At 40.0% G+C, this 20,119-nt stretch overlaps 1 protein-coding gene across 3 annotated transcripts in view; it reads left to right on the top strand.

Annotated features, from left to right (window-relative positions):
• The window catches only part of Slc14a2 (solute carrier family 14 member 2), a 467,996-nt gene that overhangs the window by 8,646 nt on the left and 439,231 nt on the right, over positions 1-20,119 (top strand). The window contains exon 2 of one of the 3 annotated variants that reach the window (XM_045144538.1): positions 1,749-1,797. The exons of the other annotated variants lie outside the window; for them this stretch is intronic. The gene's annotated coding sequence lies outside the window, so the exon portion shown is untranslated. The remainder of the gene's footprint in view (positions 1-1,748; positions 1,798-20,119) is intronic. 3 annotated transcript variants of the gene reach the window in all.

Here is a 20,119-nt window from a genome sequence, read left to right as displayed (position 1 = left end):
AGCAAGCAAAGTACATCTGACTGGAACACTCTGCTTTCAACCCCACACTCTGGGTGCCAAGGACTCAGTTCCTAGCGTATTCCTCAGAGCCTATGGACAAGCTAACGGAGCTCAGATGAAAACCGAAAGCTGCATGGTCTAAAATGAGGAATAGGATGAATTAAAAGGTGTAGGGCATGTATATAAAATCCCATATGGTTTCAGATGCATTTGTTTAGAAACTTAAGGAGAAACTGACACTGAGAAAGGAACTGCAAAGTGTCATCTTGATCTTTTATCTCTTCCCACAAATCTACCTGCCTCCTCATCTCGACTTTTCTTTACACGCCCCTTCCTTTGTTCTTGCTTCCTTCTGTGCTTCCTCTTCTTCATCCAATACAAGCACCATTCTTGACTTTTCTGCAGCACTTAACTACTTGCCAGACATTGAGTTAGATGCTCAACATACAGCAGATTCTTTAATCTGTCTCCTGAAAGCACAATTTACAGAATAATACACTTTCCATTCAAGAAAAAAAAACTGAATTTTTTGATACTGAAATGTTAAACTTTGAAAGGCAGTTGCCCAAATAATACACTCTTCAATAACAATGGACCATAGTTGAATGGGTGAATACCAATCTTCTCAATGAAAATGCTTTCCTTGAAACACAAAGAAGCAACATAAATATGATTTGTGTCACTATCTTAACACTAATATATTTTGACACAGTGACTGGATTCAACCGCTTATACATGTGGATCTGATATACCAACTTTAAAATAACTTTAATATTCTTTTACATGACTTATTTTTATTGAATTATATATTAAATTTATGCCTGTGTATTTTTCTATGAAGGGGTTCTTTAATAATGATCTTGGGGTAAAAAAGGAGGAAGGTGAAATGTTCAATTTATTTAACTTTTTATGTATATTTTCAGCCCACCATAGGTCAAATTTTTGCATCTCTGTTATTTTCATTTTGTATTGTTTGTGTACCCACACCACAAACCATATTCCCTGGAGAGAGTTTGCACATTAGAAGCCACTGTAGCATGTCAATGGTATTCTTACCTGCATTACAGTTTTGAAGACTATGTTATGGCTTTCAAGCTCAGCAAAACTTCCTTTTTACCCAAGCCTTGTAATGTCCCAGCTGCATGACCTTGGAGAAGTTATTTAACCTGTATGAAGTCCTTTAAGTTTCCTCTTTGGTAAACATGCAGTAATGAAAGCTACCTTCTAGGACTATTGTGAAGATGAAATGGGTTAGCATATGATACAGTACACATCCAGCAGAATCAAATCTATATTGTACCTATACTGAGCTGTACCTATATATCTAACGTATATATGTATGTGTGCATTTGTATATGGTCATATCCACATATGCAATCATACTTATAAGAATGCATGCATAAGCCACCCCATATACCTATCACACTTCATTTTAATCCATGCGCTACTCCATATCGCACCTTGCCTACAAGAGGCGTGAAAGCTAAATATCAGGGTAACAGTACTACCCCAGGAGCCACAGGTGTGTTCGAGCGCCATCTAGTGGACAATTCCACTTTCCATCCCGTAATGCCTAGGACCGGCTGCAGCCCATAACTCCCTACGCACCATTTTGGAGGTTCCTTCTACGCTAAACAATGGTCACAGCGAGCAAGGCGATGTTTTTATTTAGCACCTTTCCAGTTTTCTTCCCGCGTGTTCCTGGATGTGAGGATGTCGTGTTGAAACATTCTCCCTTCTGTCTACAGGCAAGGGAAGGGCTTGGGGTACCTCAGCATCAACGGGACCCAAGGGACTGTGAGTACAAGCATCATTTGCACGTTTGCGCCTTCAGTACCTGGAAGGAAAACTGTGTTTTGTGTAATAATGAGGTCTTACTTCATTTTCGAAAATTTAGTAATACTTTATGTCATTCCCTTTATACCTTTTCCTCTTCCTTTCAATGAGAATTTTGGCCCACAAAAACATGCCATAGGTCAATTATTTCAAAGAAATGGGATGACATAGGTTTTCTTTAGGCCACGAAGGAATCCAAGTTGGTTGTAGAACTTGTTACTATTACTCAGTGATTAGCCCATGAACTACAGTCTGCGTTTACTTTAGTAGGTGGAATTTATGCACCAAAAGAATTAGCAGTAGTGGAGAAGATGAGATGGTTAGAGTAGTGCCCATACCACCAATTAAGTATATAATTTTGCTGTCCCCAAAATCCTGAAAGTGACTGAGAAATGTACACACAGATGAGCAGATGAATTCGTGTGATATTGATTAATGAATTAGGGCAAAGAAAAAAACCTGACAAATGTTATTATTTCAAATCATTATCAATGTTCCAATAAAGTAACCAGATGAATTAATTGCCTTCTTTAGACTTCCTATGTAGCATGAGGGCATATAGAAGTTGGGTAGAAAACGAGTGGTCCTCACATTTCCATTTTGAATCCCAGATGTTTGCAGGGTCCAGGGACATTAGGATTTGTCTGATCAACTGTTTTTCCCATAGTTGTGCAATTTCATTCCCTCCCCCTTCCAATAAAAATTGTAGAGATTTCTACCTTAAAGACCTCCAACTTCCAGCATAAAAGTGAGGGCATAAATAGAGAAAGGATGCATGAGAATTATAGATGAGTTTTATCACTACCATAGATTTGTCACAAATTCGCAACTACTAAGTTAAGCAAACCTCGTAAAAGAAGATAGGAATTTGGACCAGAAAAAAATGTACATATTTTTTTTCTCATGCACATAAATTAGAAGTATATGAATTTATTCAACCTGACACCTATGGTAAGCCCTTAGCACATTTGAAAGGATTGACTTTGTTTTGGCAACAGTTGAATACTCAACAGTCTGTCTTCCTGGTCCTATGATTAAAGGTTGAGATTCCTTGTATTTGGAGGGAAATCAGAATTTCAAACTGAGAAGACATTGAGGGAGGAAATCGAAGCCCCACACTTTCATGAGACTTGAGGCCCTTGATTTGCAAAGACGATCTTATCAATGGAATGTGCATGTCTCCCTAAGAATGGACTTTTCTGCTCCAAGGTCTCTGTTGCAACATTATGGTCTCCATGTAATATATTTCCTGTGATGGCTCAGAAATCATTGTGACCACATTGGTCTTTATCGATAATTTTATGTAGCATAATCCATCAGGATGTTCGAAGCTGGGGCCAGGCAGAGGGCATTGCTTTGTCTTTTACTTGGTGTTCAGACAGTTCTCACATTGATTTCTCAGCCTGTGTGTGCATTACATGATGATCTGTACCTCTCCTGCATTGTGTTTCTCCATATGATGTTTCATAAACATCTACTGCATATCATCATTAACAGTAAACATTTATTGAACCTTTATGGGCTGTAGATCAGGCTCCAGGCTACACACTGGGTATAATAGAAGGAATTTAATGTGATTCCCTACCTTGAAGAGTTTTATTATCTATTGGACCATGTGTGTGAAAGAAAAAAATAATAAAAGGCACTTAACAGCTCATACCCCGTGAGTATGATTGGCAATAAATGTTTTTGGAGTTCTGAGAAATGAGTGATTGGTGAGAACTGGATGGCCAGGGATGGACTCAGGAATGAGATGAAATTTGAGTGACTTCCTAAGGGATCTGAAGGCTCCTTTTTTATAGTTTTTTTAGGATGCTGAATATGATGTTTCCAAATACCAGAAGGTGGTAGAAAAACAAATATAATGCCTATACTTTTAAGCTACAATAACTTTATTGTTTATGAGATGAGGCTGAGAATCAATATTCACCCACTTTTCACAGAGCTTCTTAGAGATTTCTACTATGAATAGTCTTTTACACCTCCTCATAGCACCAAGGAAAGGTCAGCCGGTCTGCTAACGTTGTCATTAAGACTCCCCTAGGCTTCTTCTCACAGCTTAAGGCTGTCTCACTTTTCCTAAAACTTGCCCTCATTTCCCACTTTTGAAATTCCTAATCAGACAAACTGGTATTCGGGGGTCTTTAGGAACTACAGAGAAACTTAATTAGAATAGCAAAGGAAAAGGAAAAGTGACTTTCTTATGAATGCTGCTACATGAAATGGCAAGAATCCAAGATTGACCCAGGAGAGAATATTAAGTCCCCTGGGAAATTGTCTAGTCATGAGGAGTTCCATCCAGGCCTTTCCCTCTATGAAAGAGGGATGTTCAAGCATGCTGAGGAGACTGAAAATTTCACTAATAGCTTTCATGGAAGCTTACTGGTCGAGACAGTTCCCTCAGCTTACTGACTGGCAGCATTGTAGAGGACTGTCCCTTGGAGGATTCTTAATAAGCCCCATGACTTTCCTACCAGCTCTTCATCCATGAATCTCTCTGAGATTTCTCTGATGGTGTTCTTTTTTCCCCTGATCTCTGTCTTATAATTTATTTTGGCTTTGGTGAAATAGAGGCAGGGAAGTAATGAAATCCATAGTTTCTTCCTTTTGATCTTCATACAGCATACTTTTAGGGACATCATTGCAAACAGCATAAGGCATGCCACATACCTTATTAAAGACAACTTAGTATCATTGTAGAACAGTTTCTTAGCTATAATTTCATTAATTTGGACAAATATTTCATGGTTTTGAAATATAAACTGTCCAACCAATGACGTTTTCCCTTTCACAAGAAGCAGTTCTAGGGCATATCTAAACATGGCTAGACATGCACAGGGAAAGTTAACGTGTCTTCCGAGGGCTGGCAGCAATCCTTTGTGTAGTCTGCATTGCTGGCCACTACAGTGGCGTTTGGCTTGTCAGACTCTAGAACACTTGATGCTGGTATCTCCCCATTGTGGATAACCTCACCTATTTTTTTTTTCTAACTTCCCTGGACAAGGTTTCACTATATATGCCAGGCTGGCCTTAAACATAATATTTCTACCTCTACCTCCCAAGTACTGTGATTGTAAGTGTACACCACCACTCCGAGGCTGCTCTTGAGTTGCTGCTCCCAATTCAAGTCCATAGTCATTAAAACACATGCATGTTATAGATGCCCTTGCATTTGCAATCCTCCTGACCTAATGTAGAGCCTCCCGGTCTCAGAAGCCCTCTGTCACCCTCCCATCGGAGGTAAATGGGGTGTAAGAGACCCCCTGAATGCAGTACACTATGCCTTTGTGTTCAGGATGTCTAGGTGAAACCTTAAGTAGCTGACTTTGGGAGAGAGCTCTGAAACCACACGATACTGGGTTTAAAAGCATGTGCCACCACGCCCAGCTATAAATATATTCTTAAGTTAGAAATCTGAATAGGGATTTGCCCTAGATACTCTCCAGGTACCAGTTACCTAATCTTTCTCCCTCTTCTTTAAGCTGGTCATTTTACGTTATTGCTTTTATTGTGGTAAAAGATGCCCAACATAGCATTTACTCTTCCCACCACTTTAAGTGCACAACTCAGCAGCATCATGTTCACATTGTTGTGTTAGTGATGCCACCATACCTCTTTAAAATTTTTGGTCTTACCCAATTGAAGCCATATTTGTTAGATAATAGTGCCTCACCCCCTGCTTCCCTCAGAACTTTGCCACCAATCATTCCGCATTCTATCCCTAGGAATGTGACAGCTTTAAGCACTTTATAATGATGGAATCACATAGTCATTTTTCTATCTGTCCTTTTGGAGAGATTTTTAAGCCTTGTACCTGGCTTGTTTCATTTTGCAAATGTTTTCTAATTTGATCTTATAACATGTCAAATTCCCTCCTTTTTAAAAGGATGAATAATATTAATTATAGACATATACTACATTGCATCTATAAACCACATCAGGGTTTAGGGGATGACAATATGTGCATTGCCACTTCATGTATGTGTATGTGGAGGAGGCAAATTTTAAAATATCGAGCTTGCTTAAAAGAATATGTCTTTCTAGTTAAAATGGCAACCAAGAATGAGCATAAAGAGATGACAAGGAAAAGGGAGGACAAAAGGAAACATATGTCATGTAAACAGAAGATCAGGAGGATGGCAGGGGAGTGGTGGCGGAAAGATAGGAAGAAATTGGGAAAAGGGCATTAGTGAGAATCAACTAAAACACATTGTGTTTTAAAATGCCAGAATGGTATATAAAACTGTATGCTATCAAAAAATAAAATAAATCGGGCTGGAGAGATGGCTTAGTGGTTAAGCGCTTGCCTGTGAGGCCTAAGGACTCTGGTTCGAGGCTCGGTTCCCCAGGTCCCACGTTAGCCAGATGCACAAGGGGGCGCACGCGTCTGGAGTTCGTTTGCAGAGGCTGGAAGCCCTGGCGCGCCCATTCTCTCTCTCTCCCTCTATCTGTGTTTCTCTCTGTGTCTGTCGCTCTCAAATAAATAAATAAATAAAAATTAAAAAAAATAAAAAATAAAATAAAATAAAATAAATGACCATGTCAGGTGGTACCAATGGCAATAGTATCAATTCTAAGACTGCTATTAGTTCAAGTTATAGTTTCAAGATAGCTATTATGGCAATTAAAATCATACATTGTGTTTTTGTTTTAAGCAAAACATATATTTAAAAAAAGATAGAAACAGATGATGTTATCTGAAGTATGGAATTTTTATGGACCAAGTAGAAAGATGAGGCAAGACTATGGGTAAAGAGGTCTTGAGAAGTAATAGTTTTGGAGCCTGCAAGCACTGGGTTCTAGCCTTAACCACAGCCACTCCATAGACAACTCATGACTTCCATTAACCTCAGTTTTCTCATCTGTAAAGTGATGCTATGGGAAGGGCTTTGGTGAAAACTATGCTTTAAAAACTATATTAACTTCTTAGCAGATTTCAAGGCAATGAGTATGCTTTCAATGATAAGTTCCTGTATAATTTGATGATTTTGTGTTTGCAGAGTGAAATCCTATGCAGTTCTCAGACTCAGCATGATCAGTCCTACCTAGACACTTCAACCTACCACACCATTTATCCATCTGGTCGTCCATCAATTCACCTATGCAGTCATTTCATTAAAGAATGCACACATAACTGCTTTCGTATGTCAAGCATGGTAGTAGAAATGAGCAGCATTCCTTGATGGATGTTTTATTACTTGTTTACTACCTAGAACTAAAGAAAAGCATTTATTTATTTATTTATTTATTTATTTATTTATTTATTTATTGACAACCTGTGTGCTGCAAGCATTTGAGGAAAGCCACAATCAGAAATTCTTGTTTCTACTATTGAATAGTTGGGAAGGAAATTGGCTCCTTTATTCCAACAGTTAGTTTCAAGATGGTGGTGGTGATGGTGGTGGTGGTGGTGTGTGTTAAAGGTAGATATACAATCTCTATGTGCAATCTCCAGTAGGAATCCTGACATGAGATACTGCTACTGTCTTCCACATAGATCAGTGGGGAACAAGGACATCTTTTCCCAAACCCCTTAAGGATTCTGAGACAGCCATCTCCGAGGGCCAGAGACAGAGGCTAGTGACCGTGGCCAGAGCCTTGAAGCTCAGAATTCCCAAGGCTGTAGTAAAGTGTATTATAGTTGGACTCAAAGGGGAAAACGGGTTTTGGTGAAGTGTTCCTTTGATGAGAATCATAATATAAATAAAAATTTCTATTCTGTTCACTTCTGAGAAGCCACTTTAACCCATTTAACCCTTTGATTTTGTTCTTACTAATTCCAACCCTCCTTTAAAAAATTTAATAAGAACATGTTTTCATCTGTCCTCAAGGGAGTAATTTATTTATTTAAAATAATAATAAGGTTTCAGCATAATCCTTAGTTCCTAAGGGGTAAGGAGACTCTTTGAACAATTTGTTTTTCCCATCCTTGAAGTATGAGGGAGACCAAGGGGTTGCCGTGTGGGGTCTCAGAGCCCACTGCCATGGCAGTGTGTGTAGCTTCTCAACTGCCTGACCGTTAGCTTCTGGGAGCAGAGTTGGAAAATGGACTCGTAACTTTCTTTTTTGTCGCTCTGTGCTCCAAGTTATCCCTTAAGAAACTGGTAGGCAAAGTCAAATGAGGCCTCAGCTCAGCTGTGGGATGTGGGATAAATAACCACAACTGAAAGAAAACTCATTAATCATGACCACATCAACTTTGGTTCCAGGGTGGAGGCACACAAGAGGCAGGACAGAAAAGATGAGTGGGAGACAAGTATGCCGTTCCTCTTCATGCTGTGGGGTCAGAGAAGGAGGGCCAAGAGAGCTGGAGGAATGAGCCCCACTTTGTGAGACAGGAAGAGTCCAGAAATCTTGGTCTTCAGTGGGTATGGGGGGATAGAACCATCTTCACATCTTCACTAGGGTAACCAGTGTCATTGACACTGAGCTGCCAACCAATGTTGTAAGTATTTTTAAGCATTCTTTCATTCAGCATTTATAGAAAACACACACCATCATTAATCCTATATTTTGGATAAGTCAAATGAAGTCAGTATATATCAGACAACCTGTCCAAGAGCATGCAGCTAGTAATAGGCCCTGTGCTTAGAACTTGAGCTGGCTTTAGGGCATATTCAAATCCACTGAGGCACTCAGGCAGGATTAGTTAGGGTAGGATGGTGAATGTGGTTATAACAATTAAGAATAATTTTGAGGACTGGAGAGATGTCTTAGCAGTCAAGGTGCTTGCCTATAAAACTTAATGACCTGGGTTCAATTCCCCGGTACCCAAAGCCAGTTGCACAAAATGGTGCATTCATCTGGAGTTCATTTGCAGTGGCTAGAGGCCCTGGCATGCCCATACTTTCTCTCTCTCTCTCTCTCTCTCTCTCTCTCTGTTTGTGTGTGTGTGTGTGTGTCTATGCATATCTCTGCAAATAAATAAACAAAACATTTTAAAAAGAATAATTTTGGTGACAAGTAATAAAACTAAGATGCAGTGACCTAAGCAAATGGGGGTTCACTTGTCTCTTCTAATAAGTCTAGAGGTGGGCAGCAGTGGGCACACACTGAACAGCAGGCAGGATGGTTCTCTTGCCTTTCTCTCATGCTGAGCACCTTCTTCTTAACAGGGAGATGGCCACAGACATCAAGAGCACTCAAAACTCATCATAGCAGAGATTCAGAAGTTTCAGAGAGCTTCACACTAAAATAAACTTACAACACACCCACCAAGGGCCAGGAAATATAGTGGAAGAGGAGACAGAAGAGCCACAGGGTAGGAAGAACAACCCTGAGGTATTGCCCATTTCCGAAGACTGACTGACAGATCCATGACCCCACAGTGAATACCAATAATCCCACCAAGGAGGCCTTTGAGTGAAATGGGTGTGAAGAGAAGGGACAGAAGAGTGTGTATGCCCAGATGGAAATATGATCAGCACACCCTATGTTGTACAGTAAAGTTCATAATTAGTTTAAAGGGGAGCAAGAGTGTGTCTTTGGATGTTCCAGTGAAAAGACAAATCAGCTCCTGCCAATGGCTCCATAGCTAATAAGTGAGGTGGGCACTACACGGTCAAAGAGAAAGGGGAGATTCTCAGAGAGGCAAATGACACGTGTGATGTGGGTGTCTCATAACAGAATGCTACTGACTGAGTAATACAGAAACTACAGATAGTTATTTCTCACAGCTGTGAGTCCAGGATGAAAGCACCAGCATTTGGTCCAGTGATAAGCTTCATGCTGCATCGGAATGTAGCAGGAGGTGGAAGGATCTCCAGCCCATCAGTCAGGAAGAGCCGTGATGGCCTGATCATATTGTAAAGGCCATACTGCTTTACTACCACCCAAGAAACATCTGGACTTTGACACATTCCAACCATAGCAAATGGTAAAGTTTGTCAAGGTCTGTGTCTTAGGGTTGGCAGAAAACTGGTAGTAGGAAGGCAACTATGTTTCAGTTAGAACAGGATGCATGTGCCAGTCCAGGAAGCCGGGTCCCCTTAGTACAGGAAGCACTGTTGTTCCCATGCCCCAGTCAGCCATGTTCTCTGATTTCTGGCTTTTAATGAGATGCACATGCTGGTTCCTGTTATGTGCTAAATTTCAAAGGATCTGTTCCAAGCCTTGGGGCTGAATTCCATTGCAAGAAAAAGAAAAAGGTTCTAGGTTCATATATGAAAAATGTTGTGCTTGTATAAAGTAGATTGTATCACTGTAAGTAGGTAATGGAAGAATTCTTCCTTTTCTATTTCCATTTTCTCATTGAAACTGCCCTTTCTATAAGACAAAAGAAAAATCTGTCATTGGTTAAAGTGATTAAGAATAAGAACAATGACAATGGGGATCATGTTAGTGACAGATTGTGGGGTGATTTGTTACTATTAAAACATTTTCTTTAAAGTTAAATTGTATTTTGGTTAACAAGAAAAGGGGAAAAAATTCAGGTCATTGAAAAAGAATCTATGGTCCAGTTACCAAGGCAGTGATGATGCTTAATAAATAATTGTCAGGTTTTGTTTTTTTTTTCTAAAGTTAAGCTCTTTCCAGTGTGGCTCAAATGGGCTCTGGGCAACTCTCTTGGCTGTATCATTACATGGAGATACCCTCTTTCCATAGTTAAGACTCATTGCTACTAAGTGAGGTTAATTCTACCTCTTGGATTCTTCTGATCTATAGAGGATTCTAGACTCTTGAGGACCTATAGATTATTTCTAGATCACTGCTACCATGTCAAGGCACAGGCCTTTAGTGTCCCTATTTGAGAAAGATTTCTTCATAAGAATCTCTGGGACTGACCTTTCTCTTCTCAAGTAGGGGATGGAGGAGATGTCCCTTTGTAAGGTTTTATTGACAGATTCCATAATTATAGACAATAAGCCATGATAATACCCTTCTACCCCCACCTTCCCCTTCACAAATCCTACCTTTCATCATATCCACTCCCTGTTTCAATTAGTCTCTCTCTTATTTTGATTGCATCATCTTTTCTTCCTATTAGGAAGGTCTTGTATAGGTAGTGCCAGGCACTAAAAGGTCATGGATATCCAGGCCATTTTATGAAGATTGCATTGTTAGCAGTCCTACCCTTCCTTTGGCTGTTACCTTCTTTCAGCTACCTCTTCCACAATGGACCCTCAGCCTTGGAAGGTGTGATAGAAATGCCCTTTTATATCCTGAAGGCTAACCCAAATTCCACGTTGTCTCCTACAGAGTTGTCCCTTGAACTGACTCCCAGAATCCTTTAATCCTCATCAGATCCTAATGTAAAATTTCCCTTCTCTCCATTTTACTTAAGGACTATGGTTGCATTCAGTACTCTGTGAGTCCAGGAACCTGCTAGATGCATTACCCCTGGAGACACACCCCATGAAATGTGGCCTATACTCCAGCTCTTTTATCTGGATGTCACATTTGTTAGGCTCCATCCTTTCAGTTTCCATCATTCCTGTCATGTCACTGTCTATGGTCACACAGCCTCTGATTATGTTGTCTGGTTTGCCTTCTCAGTGGCTTACCTTACCAGCATCTATTACTACCTTTCCCAGGCAGAAGTCATCAAAAAGTGCTGATAATTGGACCATCTCCATCATTTAGAAAGACTCACTTTGGTTGGGCAAATGCATCCTTGAGCCAGTGGTCTTTTCAGAAAGCAGATAATACATGCAACTTCAGTGAAAGAAATTCAGGAATATATATTATTCATATGCCCTTTTACCTACTTAAACACTTACAGTGGGTGGCCCATGCTGCTGCGCTCAGTTGTGCCAGAGCCTGCTTCCAGAGGGTTAGGAGTCAAGTGTGACTAACTAGGAAGTTAAAGGCTGGAGAGATGGCTTAGTGGTTAAGGCACTTGCCTGCAAAGCTTAAGGACCCAGGTTTGATTCTCCAGGTCCCATGTAAGCCAGATGTACATGGTGGCGCATGCATCCAGAGTTTGTAGTGGCTAGAGGCCCTGTTGTGCCCATCTCTCTCTCTCTCTCTCTCTCTCTCTCTAATGAACAAATAAAAAATAACTAGGAAGTTAATGTTTTAGGAGTAAAAAATAAGAAATTGAGATGTACATAATAAATAACGATTTTTTGAGAATCAACCCAGAAATTGGTCCCACAAAGCAAGCTTTTAAAAAATAACATGCCCCTTCCTCTGCCTTCCAGCTTTTGCTTTCCTTATAGATCAAGGGATGGCCGAGTTCTCTCATGTCTGCCTGTGTTTGTCAGGAAACTCTCCGGCATGTTGAATGGCATTAACGCAAAGTATATCTTCCTCAAGCACAGAACTGTTTTTGGTAAACTATTCATTACTTCTCCACACTCACCTTCTCATGGCTGGGCTTATTGATTCATGCCTGTAATTCCAGTTCTTTAGAAGCTGAGACAAGAGGATCAGAAGTTCAAGGCCAACCTCAGTGAGTTTGAAGCCAGAGTTGGCTACATGAGACTTCAACTTAAAAATAAAATCTGGGATGGGGAAACCACTCAGCGGCTACGCAGCTTACCTGCAAATCATAAGGACCTGAGTTTACTTTCCCAGTATCCACTTAAAGCCAGATGCACAAGGTAGCACATCTGTCTGTAGTTTGTTTGCAGTGGCTAGAGGCCCTGGTGTCCCCATTCTCTCTGTGTGTCTCTTTCTGTCCCTCAAATAAATCAATAAATAAAATATTTTTTAAAAATAAATAAATAAGGCTGGATAGATTGCTTAGCAGTTAAGTGCTTACCTGTGAAGCCTAAGGACCCTTGTTCAAGGCTCGATTCCCCAGGACTCACATAAGCAAGATGCACAAAATGGCACATGCATCTGGAGATTTTTTGCAGTGGCGAGAAGTCCTGGTACACCCATTCTCTCTGCACCCGCCCCCTACTCTTCGTCTGTCTTTCTCAAATAAATAAAAATAAACAAAAATTTTGAAACAAATAAATAAGAAGTTTAAAGAAATCCTTCACCAGTTCAAGGTCAAGGTCAAGGAAGTTGCTGCTGAGTTCCCAGGTGCAACACATCATGCTGTGGAATAGAAATGGTTAGCAGCCATCCTGGTGTGCAGGTATATGGCTTAGATTCAAATCTATATTTATGGACCTGCTGTGTATCCTTGCACAAGCTACTGGATATTCCTGTGCCTCTGCTTCCCTGTCTGTAAAATGAGATCATTAATAAAAATGTGTCTCACATATAAAATGTATGAGTTAATATGTACATGGCTTATAGTTGGACTTGACACACATTAAGTATTATTTATATTTATCATTATCAGCTTTACTGGTCCTACTTTATCTCACTCTTACAAAATAATCCTGGACCCTTGAATTTTTGTGACTTCTCTTTTTGTGCCTCCTTTATTACTTCATGAGGTCTGTATTAGGATTCTACTGCTACCATAAAAAATTTACTATAAACTTCAGTGGGTTAAGCACCAAAAGTCATTCTCTTATAGTTCTTCAGGTCAAAAGTCCAACATGGGTTTTACTGAGCTATCATGAAAGTTTGGGCAGAACTGTGTACTCCTTTCTGGAGGTTCAAAGGAGACTCAGTTTTGCCTTTCCAGACTTCAGAGTTCCCCACCCCTCCAAAGGCAGTGGTATTGCTCTGTTTATTCATTATTTTGACCTTCCTTCCTGATCACACAGTCAGGAAAATGTCTCCAGTTTTAAGAAGTAGTTTGTGGTACTAGAGAGATGGCTTAGGTGTTTTCCTGCCAAGCCTAAGGACCCATGTTCAATTCCCTAGTACTGACATGGGTCCTTAGGCTTGGCAGGAAAGTACCTAAGCCATCTCTCTAGTACCACAAACTACATCAGGAAGGTGGTGCATGCATCTGGAGTTTATTTGCAGTGGCTGGAGGCCCTGGCATACTCATATTCTCTCTCTCTCTCTCTCTCTCAAATAAATAAATATTTTCATATATTTTATTTATTTATTTGAGAGAGAGAAAGAGACAGAGAGAAAGGGAAGGAGGGAGAGAGAATGGGCTCATGAGGGCTTCCAGCCACTGCAAATGAATTCCAGGTGCATTCGCCCCCTTGTGCATCTGCTTACGTGGATACTGGAGAATCACACCGGGATCCTTTGGCTTTGCAAGCAAATGCCTTAACTGCTAAGCCATCTCTCCAGCCCATCAAATAAATAAATATTTTTAAAAGAAGGTATTTGGTTGGATTTTATCCACCCTGATAGGTTAATACAAGACAATCCTGCCGGGCGTGGTGGCACACGCCTTTAATCCCAGCACTCGGGAGGCAGAGGTAGGAGGATCGCCGTGAGTTCGAGGCCATCCTGAGACTCCATAGTGAATTCCAGGTCAGCCTGAGCCAGAGTGAGACCCTACCTCGAAAAACCAAAAAAAAAAAAAAAAAAAAAAAGACAATCTCCCTATCACAAGATTCTATCTCTTGAATTATGTCTACAAAGTCCCAGGCAAGGTAACATATTCATAGGGTCTAAGGCTTCTAAGGTGGGCTTCTTTGGGATTCATTCTTTTTCTTTTTTCCTGTAAAAGTTTCTTGAAGACAGATCTTTCCACACCTAAGTGTTTCTCAAGAGCAGCAACATGAAAAACATTCTCAAAAAAGTATCATTGGACTGAAACCAATGCTCACTGTCAAGGAAAAAGATTTGAAGAGAGATTTGAAGAGATAGCCAAGATATTTTCTTAACAATATTGTGCAAAGTATTACAATAATCTGTAATGCTTTTGAATTAATGCCTGTTATAAAAATGACATTTTTATTCCAAGTTTCAGTGAAATTAATTTTTTAATGCTGGGGCTGGAGAGATGGCTTAGTGGTTAAGGGGCTCACCTGCAAAGACTAGGGATCCAGGTTTGATTCCCCAATGCCCACATAAATCCAGATGCATCAGGTGGCACATGTTTCTGGAGTTCATTTGCTGTGACTAGAGGCCCAAGAATGCCCATTCTCTCTCTCTCTCTCTCTGCCTCTCTTCATAAATATATAATACTATAATGTAATATATTTCAAAAAATTAATACTCACAATGAAACAAGTATATTAGCAGGACCGCCAAGGACCAGGGTGCTTTCCAGTTCTCCTAAATGCATTGCAGAGTAAAGAACTAAGGCACAAAGAAATTATTTACTTGAAGCCACAGAATAATCCAGAATAAAAATAGAAAACTATAAAATCTTGGTATCTTGTATCTTGATTATGTTATTCCTTTATTTAGCTTATGACTCTAAAACGTCTTTCCCTGTCCTTAGCCACAGCAGTCCAGCCTTTCCTTTTTCCTCATCAACCACTCAAACGTTGCCTGTACCATTGTCTTCCCTCTATTGTTGACATTTGCTCCCAATATTACTGTAATTAAATGGACAGAAACATATTTGGAGAATAATATACATGTACTGTGGGCTATATATGAAGAATGAAGAACTGGATTGTTTATTCAGTGAGCCGTAATCCACCACCTATGTTATAGTTTTCCCATTCCCTCAGGGGAGTCTCATAGGGCAGTCATGACAATCTTACAAATAAGTAAGTACGTGTCTGAAAAGTGTTACGGAAGAAGAAATATAGGCTTTTCTGGGAAGAATAAAATAAAAAGGATTTCAACTAAGAGTCTACTGCAGTAGTGAAAATACAAAAAGATAAGAGCTTGAACCAGAGTTGAGCTGACGGGAACAGAGAAGGAGGAACAAGTAGACATGACGCTAATGTGTCTCACCTCATTGTTCAATTTGTGTGCGTGTGTGTGTCACACAGGTTATTTAGAAATGTGGAAGAGTTAGCTAATTTGGGTTCCAGCTTTAGAGATCCATTTGGAAATTTAGAATGTCACCACGGAAAATTCCTCTGTGACACAACGCTGGAAATAATATTTAAATGCATTTTAGATTGTTGCTTTAAAAAACCTGCAAGTATAAGCTACATTGGTTTAGTTATAAAATCTCCAAAGAGTATTTCCTAGGTCATCTGCTGCAGGCTGGATAGTGGAGGAGATGCCACTGAGAGGCTTGTGTGCTGCTTGAGAAACACACCCATGAAACTACACAAGGATGCTGTGATTCGAAAAATAGTGAGTCGCGGGCCATGTGTCACAGGCTTCCAACATTGTGCTGGTTCAAAAGGAGAACATGACAGAAGGGTACAGGTGGACTTTCTGTACTTTAATTTTTCTTCAATTTAAATGCCTACATAAGATTTTTTAATTTGTTTCTGGTCAAATATTCTCCTCTTTTTGCAGTTGTCTTTGAAATGGTGAGAAATGTTGGACCTCTAAAGGGCAACTTTCTACTGCCAAGACTAGTCCAACCATGGACTTCACATGTTGGCATAATAGTGAGCTCAGCTTATTGAAGGCGTTTACAAAGACCCCTGAGTGGCCATTTTTCTGCAGGGCTGCAGAGGGGAGTCCTGTCTTGTTTAAGAGATTCAACATATTAGCCCCCCTTCAGGTCAGCATTTCCCTCATCTAAACTCACGTGACTCACATGGGATGATGTCCTTGGAGAAGGTGACAAATCCCCACAAATGAAGCTCTTGCTGAACAGATTATGTCATTGTTCACCCTTGACGAATGAGTTATCTTTGGGTAAGTGCAGAGAGAGAGGACTGAGTACCCAGGAACACTGGGACAAAACAAACAGCAAGGAGCTCTTGGCCATGTTTCCACTTGGAATACTTCCTGTGTGAACCACAGATTTTTATGAAGAAAGGACAGTCTTGGGCTGGAGAGATGGCTTAGTGGTTAAACACTTGCCTGTGAAGCTTAAGGACCCCGGTTTGAGGCTCCATTCCCCAGGACCCACATTAGCCAGATGCACAAGAGGGCACATGCGTCTGGAGTTCATTTGCAGTGGCTGGAGGCCCTGGCGTGCCCAATCTCTCCCTCCCTCTCTCTCTCTCTCTCTCTCTCTCTCGTCTGTCATTTTCAAATAAATAAACAAACATAAAAAAAAGGACAGTTTTTATGGCTCCAAAGAGGAGCAAAGGCAAAAAGGGATTATGCAAGATGTTTGACATGACTTACTCAGATCATAGTTTTCTCCACTTGCTGAGTTGATTTTTTAAGTGCCTCTTAATTTGACTGCCTCCAAAGGTGTATGTGCTTCTGGTTTCAGTCCTGGGTCCTTTTCTTCTCATTCCGCCAAGGGAACCAACCACAAGTACCTGCCGATAGCCAGAGTACCTTCATGTAGAAAATATATATTTTTTTACTTATTACCTCCACATCATGACCATAATTTTCTAGTGTGAGGGAGAACTTTAGAGCTACCTATAAACCTTATTAGAAGAATGCACTTTTAACATTAAATAATGACAGACCACCTGGAGTATCCATTGTCTAGACTTCTGATGAACTTATCATCACTTTCAGAAGTCAGTTATTTTGTTTTAAAATTGGAAAAATGTTGATTGTCTTCTTCATCTGCCTAGCACTGTCATTTACTCAAGTATCTCATTGCAATTGTAGGAACAGTCCAGGGCTGAGGATTTAGAGCTTGGCCACAAATGATTATTGCCTGAAATAACTCCATAGCACTCACATGGAAGTTCAAAGAGCAGAATTTGCTACTCTATTGAGAATAAATGAAATTCTGGAGGCTACCATTTATTTCTGACTCCATGTAGTCACAGAGTGGCCAAATACTCAGTTTCAGCAAAATTTGCTTATTGAGCATCAGATAAGCATAAGTACAAAGCATTCTGAGTTAAAAAATAAAATAAAATCAAACTCTACTGATTTTAGCAGAACTCCCTTTTTAAACATTTAGGATATTAAATCTTAAAATAGTAAGCTGACACGAAATTTCATGCAGAAACTTGTAGAGAAAGGTAAGCGAATAGTTCTTATACGGGTGGAGATGACTAGGCTGGCAGTTCCTTAGCAATACTGTCCAATTGGCATTTTAGCCATTCTATTCCTTGGGCTTTCCTTCTGTGTTTTTGAACTACAAATCGAGTATGTTCTCTTTGGATATTCCTTACAGAATGGTTTCCTGTTTTCAACTGCCTATTAGGAAGCCTTACTTCCCCAGAAGTCACATAGTTTCTAGAGGCAAACTATTTTTATAATGGATCACTTACATAGCAATTTCTTATTGGTATTTACCTTTGTCTTTTGCTTTCCAAAATGTGCATTTTTTTTAATCTAATGATTATTCAACTCTCCTAAAACCCAGTGAGATGAAAGAAGCAAGTACTGGTAAAGCACATTATACTGTAACCAAGTATATGTCAAGATTGAACTTTTAAAATCATAATTATTCACACATTAACTACACAAATGACTTGAATTACTGTGATATTTTCATATATGCATATATTATGAATTTATCATGTCTAACCATTTTTATTTATTTATTTATTTATTTAACAGGGGTTTTCTGTGTAGCACACATTTGCATAAGCCTCATGATTTTTCTGCCTTGTTCTCTCAGGGGACTGATATAGGAATGGCATGAGCCAACACATTATCATCAATATTATTAATTAACAATTTCAGGGCCTTCTAGTAATGCAAATTAACTCCAGACACATGTGTCACTTAGTGCATCTGGCTTTATGTGAATACTGGGGAACTGAACCCAGCTTTGCCAGCAAGTACATTTAACCACTGAGCCAACTCTCTAGACCCTATTTTTTTAACTGAGAAGTTTTGGCTACTATTTTGTTGTATAGCTGGACCCAGAATCTTTGTAACCCTCCAGATAGATGACCATTTTCTAGTCACCTTGGGAGGGTGGCTTGTCAAAATTAGGCAAATATACAACATTTATATCCCAAAACATGTTCAACTGAGAAAGACAAAGTGAATTGCTATTGGTGCCAAAGTCCATGGTAGTCAAGAGAGACTCCAAATGTCTCCTCTTACATAGTATATCTTGAACTAACTCCACTTATATCTGTTGGTGAGAAAGGACCTTTCAACATCTGTAACAATTGGTCTGATCTAATCCCAGGGTCTGGAAGTATTGGGAGTGAGCCCAGAAATCATGCTGATAGTTATCTTATGAGTGACAGCTGTGAGCAGAAGGTCACAGGTGGAAATACCAATGCAATCAGAAACAGAATCTGGTCCAGAAAAGGCATCAGTTCAGCCATAAAGAATGCATAGGGGACGGTTTGAATGGTACCGTTTGCATCAGCAGCAAGGTAGCTCAACCAAGGACCCACTAATAATTACATCAGGCTACCAAGTTCTTTACTTCCTGGTATTTTAGAATGAAGATTTTCCAATTTATATTTCTTGGATAAATAGGAGAAGGAAGCAACAAGAGGAAGACTGCCACAGGTACACACACACACACACACACACACACACACACACACACACACACTGATCTGAGTATATGGGATTAATAGGTTTCCTCTGGCATAGTACAGGTTCTAGATGAAGAGTTTAAGGATTGCACCCAAGAGCCAAGCAGAACCCAGAGCACTCCACTTCCTTTCCAGACACCTTGCTCATTCATGAGTCAGCATAGCATGCTCAACTCACTACTAACTTCTGCCTTCGCTACACATCCTGTTTCAAACTATGTCTATGAGGGAAGTGTGACCTTGGAGTGGTGGCCAATCATAAATCCTCCTCAGCCTTCCTCTTCCCAGTATAGTGTAGGTTTCTCTTCTAATCCTTAATATTGTTGGGGAACATTCTTAGGAACCTTTAGATATGTCCCTATAGGCCAAGAGCTCTCATCTTGCTTATCGGAGTCTGTAATTAAATTATTCTCCTTCTTCAGAACCTTGCCTAGGAGGCTGGCAGTGAGACCAGTGCCACCTTAGGACTTAGCAGAGTCTTCAGTGCCCCTGGAGGGCAGCACCCTGGCTCCTGCAGACGTCCATTGTGGTTAGTAGTATGCATGATAATGGTTATTTAGTTCTTTGTTCTTAAAGATAGCTTTTAAATGTGCTCTGTTGACCTATTGATGAAATAGCTTCATGCATATTAATGATATCTTTTATTTACTGAGCAGTGCTATTAAGCACTTTGAAAGACCAGATTCCACCCAGAGTCTCCAGGAAACGAGCAAGATCTCTAGATTTACTGGATGAATGAAAACCTGAGGAAACAAAAAAAGCTCAGTAACTTCCTGAAAGCAACATGGAGAGTCTCAGAAATATGTATCTGTCTGCCAAGCAGATGGGTCTGGTCTTGATTGGGTGGTATGACATGATATGATACTAGGCTTTCTACAAGTCCATTCATTCTGGAAACAGAATTTCATTGAATACTTGACATGTATACAGCACTGGATGGGGCACTGAGTGGGGAAGATTAACACATGACTCATGAGGCACAAGAGGTACGGAAAAAGGCAGATGTGTTCAAGGATCAG

Source organism: Jaculus jaculus, chromosome 2 (assembly GCF_020740685.1).
Source record: "Jaculus jaculus isolate mJacJac1 chromosome 2, mJacJac1.mat.Y.cur, whole genome shotgun sequence".
NCBI classification, from domain to species: domain Eukaryota; kingdom Metazoa; phylum Chordata; class Mammalia; order Rodentia; family Dipodidae; genus Jaculus; species Jaculus jaculus.
The sequence above is the reverse complement of the archived record's forward strand: the minus strand, read 5'-3'. Positions and strand labels throughout refer to the sequence as shown.